Here is an 18,119-nt window from a genome sequence, read left to right as displayed (position 1 = left end):
GTGGCAAGGGAGAAAATTAGTCCTCTGGAAAATCAGAATGGTAATGTGTGTATGGAACCAGAAGAGGTGGGAAGATTTTTTGCATCTGTATTTACTCGGGGGACAGACACCGCGTTTATAAGAGAGGCAAAGCAACAGTGAGTTCATGGACTCTGCACAGATTACACAGGAGGAGATGTTTGCTGTTGTCTTGAGACAAATTAGGGTGGACAAATCCCCAGGGTCTGACAAGGCGTTCCCTCAGACCCTGTGGGAGGCAAGTGAAAAATTCCGGGACCCTAGCAGAGATATTTAAAGCATCCTTTACAACAGGTGAGGTGACAGAGGATTGGAGAATAGTTCATGTTGTTTCACTGTTTAAGCAAGGCACTAAGAATAAACCAGGAAATTATAGTCCAGTGAGCCTGACATCATTAGTGTGAAAGATATTGTAAGGTATTCTAAAGGTCTGGATATATGAATATTTGTATAGACGGGAACTGATTAGGCATAGTCAGCATTGCTTTGTGCATGGTAGGTTGTGTCTAACCAATCTTATAGGGTTTTTCAAGGCAGTTACCAGGAAAGTGGATGAAGGCAAGGCAATGGATGTTGTCTCCGAGGACCTTAGTAAGGCATTTGACAAGTTCCCACATGGGAGGCTGGTCAAGAGGGTTCAATCACTCGGCATTCAGGATGAGGTAGTAAATTGGATCAGATATTGGCTTTGTGGGAGAAGCCAGAGAGTGGTAGTAGAGGGTTGCCTCTCTTACTGGAGGCCTGTGACTAGTGATGTGCTGCAGGGATCGGTGCCGGGTCCATTGTTATTTGTCATCTATATCAACGGTTTGGATGATAATAGGGTAAACTGGATCAGTAAGTTTGCAGATGACACCACATTTGGAGGTTTAGCGGACAAAGAAGACGATCATCGCTTACAGCAGGATCTGGACCAGCTGAGGAGTGCAGTAGAACAAACAGATCAGTGATGTAGGTCCATAATTCATTGAAAGTGGTGTCACAGGTAGAGTGGGTCACAAAGAAGGCTTTTGGCACATTGGCCTTGATAAATCAAAGGATAGAGTACAGGAGATGGGATGTTATTTTGATGATGTATTACCACATAAGTGAGGTCTAATTTGGAGTATTGTGTGCAGTTTTGGACACCTACCTACAGGAAAGATTGAATTAAATTGAATGATCTTTATTGTCATTATACATAGGTACAATGAAACTCTGTTTGGCTTCCTCTCAGGCAATTAAATAAAGCGGTAGATAAAAACAAGACAGTAATAGAAAAACAGTATTAAATAGATAAATAGCAGACAATAAGTTGCAGCAGCACCAGAATATCACAGTAATGCACAGTGCCGTTAGTGCAAGTATTTGAGTCCCTGTGTCTGCATGTGTGTGCTCACAGTTTCAATCATTGTTCTGTGGGAGTGGTGTGATGGAGGCCACAGCTCTGGGATAGAAGCTGTTCCTCAGTCTATTTGTTCTGGCTTTTAGTGTCCTGAACCTTTTGCTAGACGGCAGCAGGTCAAACAGGGAGTGGCCGGGGTGTGTGGTGTCTCTGGTTATGCTGATTGCTTTCCTCCTGAGTCTGCTGGAACAGATGGTGAAAGATGTAAACAAGGTTGAAAGAGTGTAGAGAAAACTTACAAGGATGTTGCCGGGTCTGTAGGGCCTGAGTTATAGGAAAAGATTGGATAGGTTAGGATCTTATTTCCTAGAATGTAGAAGATTGAGGGGAGATTTGATAGAGATATACAACATTAGGAGGTGTGTAGATTGGGTAAATGTAAGCCAGCTTTTTCCACTGAAGTCGGGTGAGACTAGAGCTAGAGGTCATGGCATAAGAGTGAAAGGAAAAATGTTTAAGGGGAACATGAGGGGAAACTTCTTCATTCAGAGGGTTGTGAGAGTGTGGAACGAGCTTCTTGCGCAAGTGGTGGGTGTGATATTGATTCCAATGCTTGAGAGGTTTGGATAGGTCCCTGGATGGGAGGAGTATGGGGGGCTATGGTCCCGGTGCAGGTCAATGGGAATAAGTAATTTAAATGGTTCGACACGAACCAGATGGGCTGAAAGGCCTGTTTCTGTGCTGTACTTTTTTTGTGACCCTGACTTCCACGAGCAGCCTGGTCCACACCAGCACCAGTGAAGAAGTTCTTTAAGAAAGGAGGAAGGCAAAAGAAAGGAAATTACAAGCCAGTTAGCCTAACCTCAGTGGTTGGGAAAGTGTTGGAGTCTATTATTAAGGATGAGGTTTTGGGGTACTTGGAGACTAATCATAAAATAAGTTAAAGTCAGCATAGTTTCTGTAAAGGGAAATCTTGCCAGTTAGAGTTCTTCGAGGAAGTAACAAGCAGGGTGGACAAAGGAGAGGCAGTGGATGTCATTTACTTGGATTTTCAGAAGGCATTTGATAAGGTGCCACACATGAGGCTACTTAACAAGATAAAACCCTATGGCGTTACGGGAAATATACTGGCGTGGATAAAGGAATGGCTGACAGGCAGGACCTTTTCTGGTTGGTTGCCAGTGACTAGTGGTGTTCGTCAGGGGTCAGTATTGGGACCGCTACTTTTCACGTTGTTTGTCAATGATTTAGATAATGGAATTGATGGCTTTGTGGCAAAAATTGCAGATATACAAAGATAGGTGGACGGGTAGGTAGCACTGAGGAAGCAATGCGATTGCAGCAGGACTTAAACAAATTGGAAGAATGGGCAAAAAGGTGGCAGTTGAAATACAGTGTTGGGAAATGTATGGTGAAGCATTTTGGTAAAAGGAACAATAGTGTGGACTATTATTTAAATGCAGAGAACATTCCAACATCAGAGGTGCAGAGGGACTTAGGATATCTTGTGCAAGACTCCCAGTAGGTTAATTTACAGGTTGAGTCTGTGGTAAAGAAGGCAAATGCAATGTTGGCATTTATTTCAAGGGGAATAGAATATAAAAGCAAGGAGATAACGCTGAGCCTTTATAAGACACTAGGCAGGCCGCACTTGGAGTATTGTCAACAGTTTTGGGCTCCATATCTCAGAAAGGTTGTGTTGTCATTGGACAGAGTCCAGAGGAGGTTCACGAGGATGATTCCGGGAATGAAGGGGTTAACATATGAGGAGCATTTGGCAGCTTTGGGCCTGTACTCACTGGAATTTAGAAGAATGTGGGGGATCTCATTGAAACCTACTGAATGCTGAAAGGACTAGATAAGGTGGATGTGGAGAGGACGTTTACTCTGGTAGGCATGTCCAGAACTAGCCTCAAAACTGAGGGGTGACCTTTTAGAACAGAGTTAAAGAAGATTTTTTTTTCCCACCAGCGAGTAGTGAATCTGTGGAATGCTCTGCCACAGACTGTGGTGGAGGTCAAGCCCGAGGGTATATTTAAAGTGGAAGTTGATAGTTTCCTGATCGGTCGGGACATCAGAGTATATGGCGAGAACGCAGGTGTATAGGGTTAAATGGGATCTCAGGATCAGCCATGATTGAATAGTGGAGCGGGCTTGATGGGCTGAATGGCCTCATTCTGCTTCTGCTGTGTTTTGTGGTTCCCCCTCTGGTTCCCTGTAAGTATTTCACCTTTCAGCTTTAACTTATGACCTCTAGTTCTATTCTCAGTGGAATACATACATTTACTTTATCTATACCTCTCATAATTTTGTACATCCTTATCAAGTCTCTCCTCATTCTCCTACGCTTCAAGAAATAAAGTCTGAACCTATTCAACTTTTCCCTTTAACTCAAGTCCTCAAGTCCTGGGAACATCTTTGCAAATTTTCTCTTCATTCTTTCAATCGTATCGGCATCTTTCCTGTAGGTAGGTGACCAAAAGTACACACAACACTGCAAATCTGGCCCCACTGACATCTTACACAACTTCAACATAACAATCCAACTCCTCCACTCAGTGCCCTGAAGCATGAAGGGCCAAAAGCTCTCTTTACCACCCTGTCTACCTGTCGACTCCACTCTTAAGGGATTATGAATCTATTCCCAGATACAGCACTCCTCAGTGCCCAACTGCTCACTGTGTAAGTCCTACTCTAGTTTGTCCTTTGGGTCTTGACCCAAAGTGTCGACTGTCTGTTTCCCTCTACAGACGCTGTCTGACCTCTGCCAGCTCTTATTTGGCTCCTGATTCCTGCATCTGTCATCTTGCGCCTCCTCAAATTCAAGATCATGTTCCAAGCAAACATACACAGAGTAAAAACACCATGAAATTTACCTTCAGAACAGTACATTATAAACATAACAAACATAAATCAGAATAACACACACAAAATGCTGGAGCATCTCAGCAGTTCAGGCATTTTGTGCCAAGACCCTTCTGCAGGACTGGAAAGGAATGGGGTCGGGGGAGAGGGGAGAGACACCGGAATACAAAGGTAGGTGGGGGGAGGAGAATGGCTGGAGGATGATAGGTGAAGCCAGGTGGGCAGGAAAGGTACAGGGTGGAGAGGATGGAATCTGATAGGAGAGGAGAGTGGACCACAGGGAAAAGGGAAAGAGGAGTGGTACCAGGGGACGATGAGATAAATTAGAACAAACTTAAATTGATCTCCTTATCAGACATGGGACTGATGTGGACCAAAGATCATATCTGCTTATTATTTTATTGTTGTCACAAGTACCAAGATAACACAAAAAGGTTTGCTTGGCATGCCTTCCATGCAGATCATTGCTAACACTGACGCAGCAGAAAGGGAAAAGCAGTAACGGATTCAAGCGTTCCAGTGAAAAAGCAGGCAGATAATAGGGTACAAGGTGCACGATGTATCAGAGTCAGGTTTCATATCACCCGCACGTCTTGTGAAACTTGTGAACTTAGCGGTGGCAGTACAATGAAACCTGATAATAGAGAAAAAACTGTGAATTACAGTATATATGTATATTCATCATCAGGTGCCATGCCCAGTTTGAGCTTTGACTGCCATGGCCCACACACTCCTGTTTCGGGTCAAGTGGATCAATTCATTGGTATTCATTTCCAGTTCTCTGGCTGCTGTCTCCATCATCATTTGTCTTTGTCTTCCTCTTGCTTTCTTCCCTTCAATCTTTCCCATAATTACCATGCATTCTAACTCCTCTTTCCTAATCACATGTCCAACGAAGTTATGTTGCCTTTTCATGATCTCATACATTATTTCTCTTTTTGTGCTTGCTCTGTTCATGACATGCTTGTTAGATATTCGTTTCATCCATGATATTCTTTGCATCCTCCTCAAAAACCATATCTCTGCTGCTTCAATTCATTTCCTCATGTTACTAGATATTGTCCAACATTCTGAGCCATATAACATAACTGGATAAACATAACATTTCAGTACTCTGAGGCAGGTTGTCATGCCTAGTTTAGTGTTGGTCAGTATACTCTTCACTCTCGTAAAGGTATCTTTTGCCATCCCTATTCTTCTTTTGATGTCCATGTCGCACCTGCCATCTGATGTCACCCAGCTTCCTAAGTAGAAAAGTTCTGTACTTGTTTTATGTCTTCCCCGTTTATCCTCAGCCTGCAGATAGGATTCTCCTTCTTTTTGGATATCACTATACATTCTGTCTTTTTCTTAATGTGTATATTAAATAGGTAAATTAAATAAATAGTGTAAAAACAGAAACAATAAAAGTGAGGTAGTATTCAAGGGTTCAATGTCCATTTAGGAATCGGATGGCAGAAGGGAAGAAACTGTCCCTGAATCACTGAGAGTGTGCCTTCAGGCTTCTGTGCCTCCTCCGTGACGGTAACAATGAGAAGAGGCATGTCCTGGGTCATGGGGATCCTTAATTATGGTCACCGATCTGTGAAGATGTCTTGGATACACAGTGACTAGTGCCCAGGATGGAGCTGACCAATTTGACAATCTGTGCAGCTGATTTCGATCCTGTACAGTAGCACCCCACCCCACCCCTATTCCAGACGGTGATGCAGCCAGTAAGGATGCTCCCGGTGGTATATCTGTAGAAATTTGCAAGTGTTTTAGGTGACATATCAAATCTCCTCAAACTCCTCATACAATACAGCCACAGACTTGCCTTCTTTATAGCTACATCGATATGTTGGTTCCAGATAGGGTCCTCAGAGATATGAACAGCCAGAACCTTGAAATTACTCACTCTCTCCACTTCTGATCCCTCAATGAGGATCAGTGTGCGTTCCCTCATCTTGCCCTCCCTGAAGTCCACAATCAGTTCTTTGGTCTTACTGACGTTGAGTGCCAGGTTGTTGCTGCAGCACCTCTCCACTAGCTGGTATATCTCACTCTTGTACGCCTTCTCGTCTCCATCTGTGATTCTGCAAACAATGGTTGTATCATCAGCAAATTTAGAGATGGCATTTGAGTTGTGCCTAACCATACAGTCATGGGTATAGAGAGTAGAGCAGTGGGCTAAGCACACACCCCTGAGGTGCACCAGTGTTGATCGTCAGCGAGGAGGAGACGTTATCATCAAGCTGCAGATTGTGGTCTTCCGGTTCGGAAGTCGAGGATCCAGTTGCAGAGGGAGGTAGCGAGGCCCAGGTTTTGTAGCTTTTCGATCAGTCCTGTAGGAATGATTGTGTTAAACGCTGAACTGTCATCAATGAACAGCATCCTGACATAGGTATTTGCATTGTCCAGGTGATCCAAGGCCGCATGGAGAGCCAATGAGATCATGTCCGCCATAGACCTATTGTGGTGATAGGCAAATTGAGATACCGTCTATTTTGAAGTCAAGAACCCATCATATCATATATTTGGTTGTTTGATAACAGCAGCATAGAAGTTGTCTTTGAGCCTAGTGGTACGTGCTTTCTGGATTTTGTATTTTCTGCCCAATGGGAGAGGGAAAAAAAGAGAATGTCTGTGGTGGGTGGGGTCATTGATTACACTGGCTGCTTTACTGAGGCAGTGGGAAGTGTAGGCAGAGTCCATGGAGGGGAGGCTTCTTTCCGTGATGTGCTGAGCTGTGTCCGCAACTCTCTGCGGTACCAAGCCATGATGCATTCAGATAGAATTCCATCTGTGGTGCATCAATAAAAATTGGAGAGGGTCAGAGGGGATATGCCAGATTTCCTCAGCCTATGAGGGCTTAGGCACCGGTGAGCTTTCTTATCCATGTGGTTAGATCAGGACCAGGAGTTTGGTGAAGTTCAGCCCCAGGAACTTGACGTTGTCACCACTCTTGAGCTAACCCCCGTCCCCCCAGCCCAGCTCTCCTGTAATCACTGATCAGCTGCTCCTTTATGCTTACATTGAGGTCTTGATGTCTAAGGCAAGGCACGTTGTCCAATCTCAAGGAGGAAACTTGGGGGGGTACAGGGGATCTCTGAGGTTGGCTAGAAATGTACATACAGTCCTAGGATTTATAAAGAGCCTGGCTCACAAAAGCCATAAATTCTTGCTAATATATTAAGCACTATATATTAGTAACAATTGACAGATTTTGTGAGCCACGGCTCTTTATAAATTCTAGGACTGTATGTACATCATTAGGGTTAGGCACAGGGTGTCGGGGTGGATGCACGTCTCTGCCAAAGGAGGTGTAAGGTGCTCTTTCTCTCCGCTAGCCTGCAGGTCACCCTTGGGCAAGGTGTAGCAGCTGCTTATCCCCACCCTTCCCGATTAGGGTCACATGAAGCCGTGGGAGCAGGTGGTGGACGGTCGTACAAGCAGCCAGTGCAGATCACAAGTGCTGGTTATGAAACCACTGACGCCAGGCAAACAATCTCTGAAGAGTATTGATAATGGCTGGGGTCACCCATCTTGTAAAGACACTGTCCAGAAGAAGGCAATGGCAAACCACTTCTGCAGAAACATTTTCCAAGAACAATCGTGGTCATGGAAAGATCATGATCGCCCATGGCATGTAATGATGATGATGATATTAATCAATAACCTAATCAAGTTGATAAGCTTGTCCAAAAGGTGTATGGTGTGTTGGCCTTCATTAGTTGAGTTCAAGAGCCATGAGATACTGTTGCAGCTCTTTAAAACCTTGGTTAGATCACACTTGGAATATTGTGTTCAGTTCTGGTCTCTTCATCATCGGAAGGATGTGGAAGGGGACAGAGGAGATTCATCAGGATACTGCCTGGATTACAGAGCATGTCTTATCACGATAGTTTGAGTGAGCTAGGGTTTTTCCTCATTGGAGCAAGGGAGGATACTTTATAGTCGCCAAACAATTGATACTAAAACGTACAATCATCATAGCGATATTTTATTCTGCACTTCCCACTCCCTGGATTACAAATCAATAGTAAATATTAAAAATTTAAATTATGAATCATAAATAGAAAAATAGAAAGGTGGAAAGTAAGGTAGTGCAAAAAAACTGAGAGGCAGGTCCAGATATTTGGAGGGTACAGCCCAGATCCGGGTCAGGAACCGTTCAGCAGTCTTATCACAGTTGGAAAGAAGCTGTTCTCAAATCTGGCCGTATGAGTCTTCAAGCTCCTGAACCTTCTCCCAGGGGGAAAGAGGGATGAAAAGTGTGTTGGCTGGGTGGGTCGTGTCTTTGATTATCCTGGCAGCACTGCTCCGACAATGTGCGGTGTAAAGTGAGTCCAAGGATGGAAGATTGGATAAGAGGTTACTTAGAGGTGTACAAGAGGCATATAGATAGAATGGACAGCCAGAGAATCACTAATATAAGGGGACATAATTTTAAGGTGAATGGCAGATGTCAGAGGAAGGTTTTTTTGTCTCTGTCTCTCAGAGTAGTGGGTGCCTAGAACGCACTGCCAGGGGTGCTGGTAGTGGCTGATCCATTAGTGCGGGGGTTCCCAGCCTTTGTCTTGTCCCTACCATTAACCCAGGGAACCCCTGCACTGAGCCATTTAGGAAAGTTTTATCTCAGCACATGGACAATAGGAAAACGGAGAGCTGCGTGGGAGGAAATGGCTAGATTGATTTTAGAGCAGTTTAAATGGTCCACACAACTTTGTGGGCATTACTGTGCTTTAATGTTCTGTGTTCTTTGTTCTGTTAAGGAGCTACACACTGGAGCTCAGCAGGTCAGGTAGGCACCTATGCATGGAAATGGACTGTCGATCTTCCGCCCACAATCATCCACGAATGCTGCTCGACTTGTAGAGTTCCCCTGCACTTTGTGTTTTGCTTCAGGTTCCAACATCTGCAGTTTCTTGTACCTCCCTCTGCAATTGGATCCTCGACTTCCTAACTGGAAGACCACAGTCTGTGAGGATTGGTGATAACATCTCCTTCTCGCTGACAATCAACTCTGGCGCACCTTGGGGGCCCAATGCTCTACTCTCTGTATACCCATGACTGTGTGGCTCAGTATAGCTCAAATACCATCTATAAGTTTACTGTTGATACAACCATTGTTGGTAGAATCTCAGGTGGTGAAGAGAGGACATACAGGAGCAAGATATACCAAATAGTTGAGTAGTGTCACAGCAACAACCTGGCACTCAGTGTCAGTAAGACGAAAGAGCTGATTGTGGACTTCAGGAATGGCAGGATGAGGGAACACATACCAATCCTCCTAGAGGGATCAGAAGTGGAGAGAGTGATCAATTTCAAGTTCCTGGGTGTCAGATCTCTAAGGATCTACCCTGGTCCCAACATATCGATGCAGCTATAAAGAGGGCAGGACAGTGCTATATTTCATTAGGAGTTTGAGGAGATTTGGTTCGTCACCTAAAACACTCAAACTTCTACAGATGCCCCATAGAGAGCATCCTGATAGTCTGCATCACCGTCTGGTATGGGGGGGGGGGAAATGGGGAGGGAGGCACTACTGCACAGGACTGAAAGAGGCTGCAGAAAGTTATAAAATTAATCAGCTCCATCTGTCACAATGGGGTGCTGGGAACAGACCCAAATGCGAGACAGACACTGAAGTGCAAGGAACAGGACTTGAGTAGGGACGTGACAGGATACAGGCAAGGAGCAGGGACAAGAACGCAGACTTGGGCAAGGGAAAGCAGGACCAGGACTAGAAACCATGGACTAGGAGACAAGGCTTGGAGTCCAAGCCTGAGACTGGACAAGGACCCAGAACCTGGGTCTTGCCTCAGGCTCGGACCCCAGAACCAGGTAAGGACATGACATGGTTCCCGGAGCTGGGCCGCAGGACCGTCGAGGCTAGGGATCCCGGAGCTCAGAAAGACTGGGAACCGAACATCAACATAGAGCCGGGATTTATCCTTTGACAAGCCAGGACTCATCTTTAACGTGACACTAACATGAGACAGGACAGAACATAGACATAGAGCCAGGACTTATCCTAAGACAAGCCAGGACTCAGCTTCATGTCCACACCAAGGTGAGACAGGTCACTCTGTCAGGTAACAGCAGAACAGCTGGACTTACCCAACAGAGGCAAGGACAAGACAGATCCCCCTGCAGGGCAACAGCAAAACAGCCTGACTTACCCCACTGAGGCAAGGACAAGAGGAGACAAACACCAAAGAACAACAGACAGTTCCATCTCTGCTCTAGGGTAGCTCCAAGTCTCAGTTCAGCCAGCAACCTCAGCTAGCTACAGAAACAGCTGGATCCCTAGCTAGCTCAGAGTGGCTGGCAGCCACTCAGCTGGCCCAGGAATCAGCCAAATCCATACCACAAAGACAGCTCCAACTACCAACAGCAAGGCTCCATGAAGCAATCATTCTCCAACACAGCCTAAAGATAACAAGTGGCCACTTTAGTCTTCCTCCAGCAGGTTACTCCCAGGGGAACTGACAAGACAAAACAGCAGCCCACACTCAACCCCAAGGCTACTTATATTGAAAGCCCCAACATGGGAATCAGGTGCCCATGCCTAACTCAATCAAACGAGGGACGGCTGGAAGACCCGGAGTCCTGAGTCCACGGACCGGACCATGACACCATCATGGGAACTAGCTTCCTTAGTATCCAAGACATCTTGAAGGAGCGATGCCTCAAAAAGGTGATGCCCATTATCAAGGACCTCCATCACCCAGGACATGCCCGTTTCTCATTGTTACAGAAGGAGGTACAGAAGCCCGAAGGCTTACTTATTGACTTACTTATAATTGATTTATTTATTATTTTTCTTTCTTTCTATATGATCCTTGTATTGCTTTGTATTGCTGCTGCTAAGTTAACAAATTTCACAACACAGACCTGATTCTGATTCTGATAAGAGTGAGAATGACTCATTTGAATACACAGAGCATTGTTGGGACCATGCCCAGAGTACTGCCAACAGGGTTCATCTCCTTCCTGAAGAGCGAATATATTGATTTTGGAGGCAGTGTGAAGAAGATTCACCGAGCCGGTTCCTGGGATGTCAAAGTCAAGTTTATTGTCAAGTACACAAGCCCACGCCTGCAGAGCTGCAGTGAAAAACTTACTTGCAGCAGCCTCACAAGCACAGAGCATCAGAGAAGCAGCATTTACAAGAAAAACAAGTAAATATAAATTATAGGCAACACACATAAAAGTTGCTGGTGAACGCAGCAGGCCAGGCAGCATCTCTAGGAAGAGGTACAGTCGATGTTTCAGGCCGAGACCCTTCGTCAGGACTAACTGAAAGAAGAGTTAGTAAGAGATTTGAAAGTGGGGGGGGAGGGGGAGATCCGAAATGATAGGAGAAGACAGGAGGGAGAGGGATAGAGCCGAGAGCTGGACAGGTGATTGGCAAAGGGGATACGAGAGGATCATGGGACAGGAGGTCCGGGAAGAAAGACAAGGAGCGGGGGGGACCCAGAGGATGGGCAAGGGGTATAGTCAGAGGGACAGAGGGAGAAAAAGGAGAGAGAGAGAAAGAATGTGTGTATATAAATCAATAAATAACGAATGGGGTACGAGGGGGAGGTGGGGCATTAGCGGAAGTTAGAGAAGTCGATGTTCATGCCATCAGGTTGGAGGCTACCCAGACGGAATATAAGGTGTTGTTCCTCCAACCTGAGTGTGGCTTCGTCTTTACAGTAGAGGAGGCCGTGGATAGACGTATCAGAATGGGAATGGGACATGGAATTATTATACACAATTTTTGCAAGAAATAACAGAAACACAAAGAATGGAATCCATTTTAGTGCGGAGTGATTCATTTTGTCGCCAAACCATAGAGATCAGGGTTGTTCAAGAACCAAATGATGGAAGGGAAGTAGCTGTTCTTGGATCTGGTGGTGTAGGACTTCGGGTTTCTGTACCCCCTGCCCGATGGTAGCGGCGAGATGGCCCAGAAACTGGAGATCTCTGATGATGGATGTTGCCTTCTTGAGGCAGCGCCCCCTGATGGTGGGGAGAGATGTGCTCATGACGTACGGGGCAGAGTCCACTGCTGCCTGCGGCTCCTTACGCTCCAGTGCGTTCGAAATGCCGTACCAGACCATGGTACAGCCAGTCAGGATACTTCCAACAGCACTTCAGTGGAAGTTTGTAAGGGTGTTTGGTGGCTAACCGGACCTCCTTAATCTCCTAAGAAAGAAAGGACACAGGTGTGCTTTCCTTATGATTGCTTTCATGTGCTGAGCTCAGGCCAGGTTGTCCGATATGTTGATGCCCAGAAGTTTAAAACTGCTGACTCCCTCCGCTGCCAATTCTCTAATGTAGGCTGGCGCATATTCACACTCCGTCCCCCCTCTTCCCGGTGATGCGTTGGGCAGTTTTAACTCACTATTGTGGAGTCTTCCTGTTCGCCCCAGTGCAGCTTCCATCCCACGCAGTGATGCAGCATGTTCTGTGATGCGCGTCTGTGAGAGACATGTGTAGATGCAGTTCCTAAGACCCTTATCTACTTCAATGACGTCGCTTCTCATTTTAAATCCAAAGGACATCACTACCTCCTGCCCCATTCCCATCTTTCATCGAAGGAGAACCCTCTCAACTTCCTAATCAGCCCTGTAATCGGTTTTCGGAACTGCCTCTAAAGCAAGGATGACTTGCAGGTTTAACGAGGTCAAGTCTCTGTGTGTCCTGTCTGAGGTGTTCTCACAGAGGTGGTACTGCTCTCAGTCCTTGTGAACTCCACCTTTCCTGTACCAATCAAAAACTGAAATTACCGGATGCCTAAGGAGAGGATATTTCCGTTGATGGGGCAGTCTAGGATCTGTGGGTATGGCCTCGGGAAAAAGGGACATTCCTTTAGAACAGAGGTGGCGAGGAGTTCCTTCAGCCAGGGAGTGATGAATCTGTAGAATCTGTTGCAACAGACGGATGTGGAGGCCAAGTCATTAGGTGTATTTAAGGCAGGGATTGATAGGATCTTGATCGGTAAGGGCGGGTTAAGGGAGAAGGCGGGAGAATGGTGTTCAGAGAAAAAGATCAGTCTAGAATGAATGGTGGAACAGACTCGATGGGCTGAGTGGTCGATTCTGCTCCTCTACCTTATGGCCTATTGCCTTCCTAATGGTTACTATAACAGTATGATAACTTGTCATTTCTCCACAAGGCACCCAGCAGTATGGTAATCCGTCCTTCCTGCACAAGGCACCCACTTCTCTTTAAATGCTAACACTTTGTTTTTGCCACAATTTACAAGATATCGGCCAGCAGCTTTTCTTCCATGGCTAGCAAGCACCACACCTGACCCCACTGGTTTCAACAGTACCTTACCCTGAGCTTCAATCACCATCCGCACCCACAAAACCAGCCCCAGGCTGGGAAGTGAGACCCTGGTCTACCCAAACTCATGCAGCTAGATCTAACGTCGTGGACCATGGCCTTATCTAGAGTCACCCACTGAAACGCTTGACAGCTGGCAAAGTAACCAAAGCTGAACCAGCTGTCAGAAGAAGCAGGTTCCTGTGAATATCTACTCTATATTCATGGAGCACTAGAGCAGAGAAATGGGCCCTTTGACCCATTTAGTCCATGACGAACTGTGCTTTTGCTTTGTCCCGTCGACCCACACCTGGACCGCAACCCTCCATACCCTTCCCATCCATGTACTTATCCAAACTTCTCTCAAATGCTGAAATCCACCTCTTCTGCTGGCAGCTCATTCCACACTCTCACCTCTGAATGATGAAGTTCCCCCTTACATTTTACCCTTCTTTCTTAACCAATGACCTCTAGTTCTAGTTTACCCAACCTCAGTGGAAAAAGCCTGCTTGCATTTACCCTATCCATACCCCTCGTAATTGTGTACACCTCTCTCAAATCTCTCCTCATCCTCCTTCACTCCAAGTGATAAAGTCCTAACTTATTCAACCTTTCCCTGTAACTCAGATCCTCAAACCTTTAAGTGTCAAAAGACAGCAGTGAAGCGAGCCAATTTCCCGTGAATGTCATGAACAGGAGATTCTGCAGGTGCTGGAAATCCAGAGTAACATACACAAAAGGCTGGAGGAACTCAGCAGGTCAGGCAGCATCTATGGAGGGGAACAGTTTTCAGATCCTGTTGAAGGGCCATGACTGGAAACGTTGACTGTTTATTCCTTTCCAGAGATTCTGCCTAGCCTGCTGAGTTCCTCTAGCATTTGTGTGTTCCTATAAATGTCTATTTTATTTATGAATTTGAAAAGGCACTTCTAAGAGTGCTGTTAACATCTTAAAAAAACACTTAACATTGGAGAGGCAGTTATTGATGCAATTGTTTTATAAAACTGAGGCTTCCTGTGAGTGGTTTGGGCTCCTTATCCAAGAAATGATGTGCCGACATTGGGGAGGGTCCAGAGGATAGTCACAAAAAATGGTCCCAGGAATCAAAGGGTTAACGTATGAGGCGCCTTCAATTGCTCTGGGCCTGTACTCACTGGCGTTCAGAAGAACAAGGGAAAGTCTCATTAAAACCTACCGAATATTGAAATATTTGAAAGTGGATGTGGAGAAGATGTTTCCTGTAGTGGGGGAGCCAAGGACCAGAGGGCACAGCCTCATTATAGAAGGTGCCTTCAGTCAGAAGTGGTGAATCTGTGGAATTCATTGCCACAGATCTCTGTGGAGGTAAGTCACTGGGTATATTTAAAGCGAAGGGGTTATAGGTTTGTGATTATTAAGGTTATGGGGAGAAGACACGAGAATGGGGTGAGAGGCACAATAAATCAGCCATTATTGAATGGCAGAGCAGACTTGCTGGGCCTAATGGCCGAATTCTGCTTCTATATTTCATGGTGTTATGGTTAAACGTGAATGACCTCTCTCCCGTACCGGCGTATGTCTGCACCGCAATAGTGTGGCTGCTGGCATCCGGTTCCAGGAGGGCGAAGATGCGGGTTCCATTCCCGAAAGTTGGCAATATCCCTTGGACGAGTCCGGGGTCGGAGCGCCCGGGGGATCACAGTCTGGTAACCTCTGATAAAGCCTGGTGTTCTGTATCCACACCCACATGGACATCCCAACCTTCCTGACAGCTATGGAAACAAACTCTGGGAATTCCACAGGGAACTGCCAATACTTATCAAGATATACTCGGACTGACCTGTCTATATTTCTCACTGCCTTTTCTTAATACTTCTCACTGCCTCATTGAGGCCACTGTTGTCCCCTCTTCGGGCTCATATGAAAATTCGGCTCATTGCCACTCTGCTAACGGCCACAGGACTCCGCAGCGAAAAGGCCACCTTCCATAAACAATAGGCGTTCTAGGGTCGGGGTGATTTGGGGTCCAAACAAACAGGAACGTCCTGATGTTTTCAATAAAGATCTTCAATTTGAGTGAATGCCGCATAAATACTGCTCATACACAATTGTTGGTCAGCAAGAAATAACAGATCATGCGCTGCATAAAATTATGAAGAAAGTATACTTACAAATTTCAGCTTTATCAAACAGTTAGTAGGAAACAAAAAGGAAAAATATAAAGTGCCCATTACAGTTAACCCAGTCCAAACGTGCACATAAAGTTAGAGTACATCTTGAAGTTATCTTTTTACTCGTGCGCTGGACCCACAGTCTGCGCAAAAGTACTAACCACCTTCCGAACGTGGCTCGAAATCCACCTTGAAGTAGGCTCTCTCTTGGGAGTATTGACCCCTCCTCCTTGGAGCCATTCACGAGCACAAAGCACGTTCTACAACAGGGACGTTCCTTCCCACAGCGTCCTCGGCAATCTTCCTTCCCGTCCCCTCCGCAGCTCCCGCCAAAAAAAAAAGCCCCGCGAAACACACCGTCTGTCACAAACCTCCCTCCGCCCAGCTGTCCGTAGAACCTTCTCCCAATTCCACCACACTGACTGGCTGGCACAGCAATCCTAAGTAGAATATCATAGCCCCTTATCTTTTAGCCAAAACTGAAATAGTCTAAAAGCAGATCACACTGCTTTAACAGAGCTGCTAAAATGAAATACCTACAGCATAGCAGTAAAAATCTTAACCAGGAGTTTAGACCACCAACATAATCAAAAACCTTCCCGCCCCAGACATTCTCTCTTTTCCTGCCTCCCAGAGCAAACTCTGGCTCGGCACACCACGGAAACCAGCTTCTCCCCCGTGGACGCTGTCGACACCTCTCACTGCCTCAGTAGAGCAGCCAACATAATCAAAGACCCCACTCACCCGGACATTCTCTCTTCTCCCGTCTCCCATCGGACAGAAGATGCAAACACCTGAAACACATAGCTCAAAGTCCAAGGACAGCTTCTGCCCCACTGCTATAAGACTATTGAATGGTCCCCAAGACGGACTCTTCACCTTATGAAGCTGGGGAATTGAAGAAGAAAGGATGAGGGGGAAAAATTACCACTAACTGGAGAAATCAATGTTCATGCCATCAGGCTGCAGGCTACCCCGATGGAATATGAGGTGTTGCTCCTCCAAGCTGAAAGTTGCCTCATCGTGGGAGAAGAGGATGCCATTGCCCAACATGGCGGAAATGGAATGGGGATAGAAAATAAAATGGTTGGCTACCAGGAAATGCATTTTTTTTTTGCAAATGGGGTGGAGGTGCTTGACAAAGCCGCCCCTCAATCTATGTCAAGTCTCACCAATGTAGAGGAGGCCACATCAAGAGCACTGGATTGGATAGAAGTGTTTCCCCCACCTCGAAGGACTTTGTGGGGCGCTGAATGGAGGTGAGGGAGGGGGTGAATATGCAGGTGTCAGCCTTCAGGTGCTTGAAGGGATAAGTAGCAGGAGGAAGATAAGTGTGGAGGGACAAATGACCCCGCAGAGAGTGGGGGTGGGGTGGTAAATAAAGATGTGTTTGGTGGTAGGATCCCTTTGGAGATGGTGGACGTTGCAGAGAGTGATATGTTGGATGCAGAGGCTCATGGGGTGGTAGGTGAGGACAAAAGGAACTCTATCACTGTTAAGGTGATGGGAAGACGGGGTGAGCGCAGATGTCCAGGAAATGGAGGAGATGCAGGTGAGGGCAACATCAATGGTGGAGCAAGGAAAGCCTCATTTTTTGAAGAAGGAAAGGAAGGCCTCATCCTGGGAACAGATGCGGAAGAGGCGAAGGAATCGGGAAAAGGGAATGACACTTTTACAGGAGGCAGAGTGGGAAGAGGTATAGTCACGATAACCATAGGAACTGGTGCATTTATAAAGGATGTTTGGCTCCAGAGTTAGAGGCAGAGAAATCATGAAAGGGGAGAGAGGTGTCAGAAATGGACCAGGTGAGTCTAAGGGTGGAAATTACAGGCACAGTTGATGAAATTGATGAGCTCAGAATGGTTTGCATGAAGCAGCACCAATGCAGTCATCGATGTAGCGTGGAAAGAGTTGGGGAACATTCCAGGGAAGGCTTGAAACATGAACTGTTCTACATAGCCAACAAAAAGGCAGGCATAACTAGGGCCTACACGCGTGCCCGTGGCTACACCACGAGTTTGTAGAAAGAGGGTGGAGTCGAAAGAGAATCGGTTGAGGGTGGGGACCAGTTCCGCCAAACGGAGGAGGGCGGTGGTGGAGAGGAACAGGTCAATGAGGGAAACCCTCTTCTTATTACTACCATTAGGGAGGAGGTACAGGAGCCTGAAGACCCACACTCAATGTTTTAGGAACAGCTTCTTCCCCTCTGCCATCAGACTTCTGAATAGCTAACGAACCCATGAACACTACCTCACTAATTTTGGCCTCTTTAATTGGTATATGTATATTATGTGTTGCACTGTACTGCTGCCACAAAACAGCAAATTTCACGACATGTCAGTGAGATTAAACCTGATTCTCTTTCCGACTTTACCTGCTGCTCATTCTCTGTTTCTTTTTGCTTATGGCTCACTCTTCCCACTTAGTTTGGTGTCAGTCTGTCAAATTCATTGCCACAG

General features: G+C 46.1%; 1 protein-coding gene across 4 annotated transcripts in view; it reads left to right on the top strand.

The window, feature by feature from the left end:
* Positions 1 to 18,119, top strand: part of LOC134344556 (pituitary adenylate cyclase-activating polypeptide type I receptor-like) — a 269,718-nt gene that overhangs the window by 237,636 nt on the left and 13,963 nt on the right. The gene's annotated exons all lie outside the window — the stretch shown is intronic.

The sequence above is a fragment of the Mobula hypostoma genome, chromosome 3, assembly GCF_963921235.1.
Source record: "Mobula hypostoma chromosome 3, sMobHyp1.1, whole genome shotgun sequence".
Classification (NCBI taxonomy): Eukaryota; Metazoa; Chordata; class Chondrichthyes; order Myliobatiformes; family Myliobatidae; genus Mobula; species Mobula hypostoma.
This window is presented reverse-complemented; position numbering and strand designations above follow the sequence as displayed.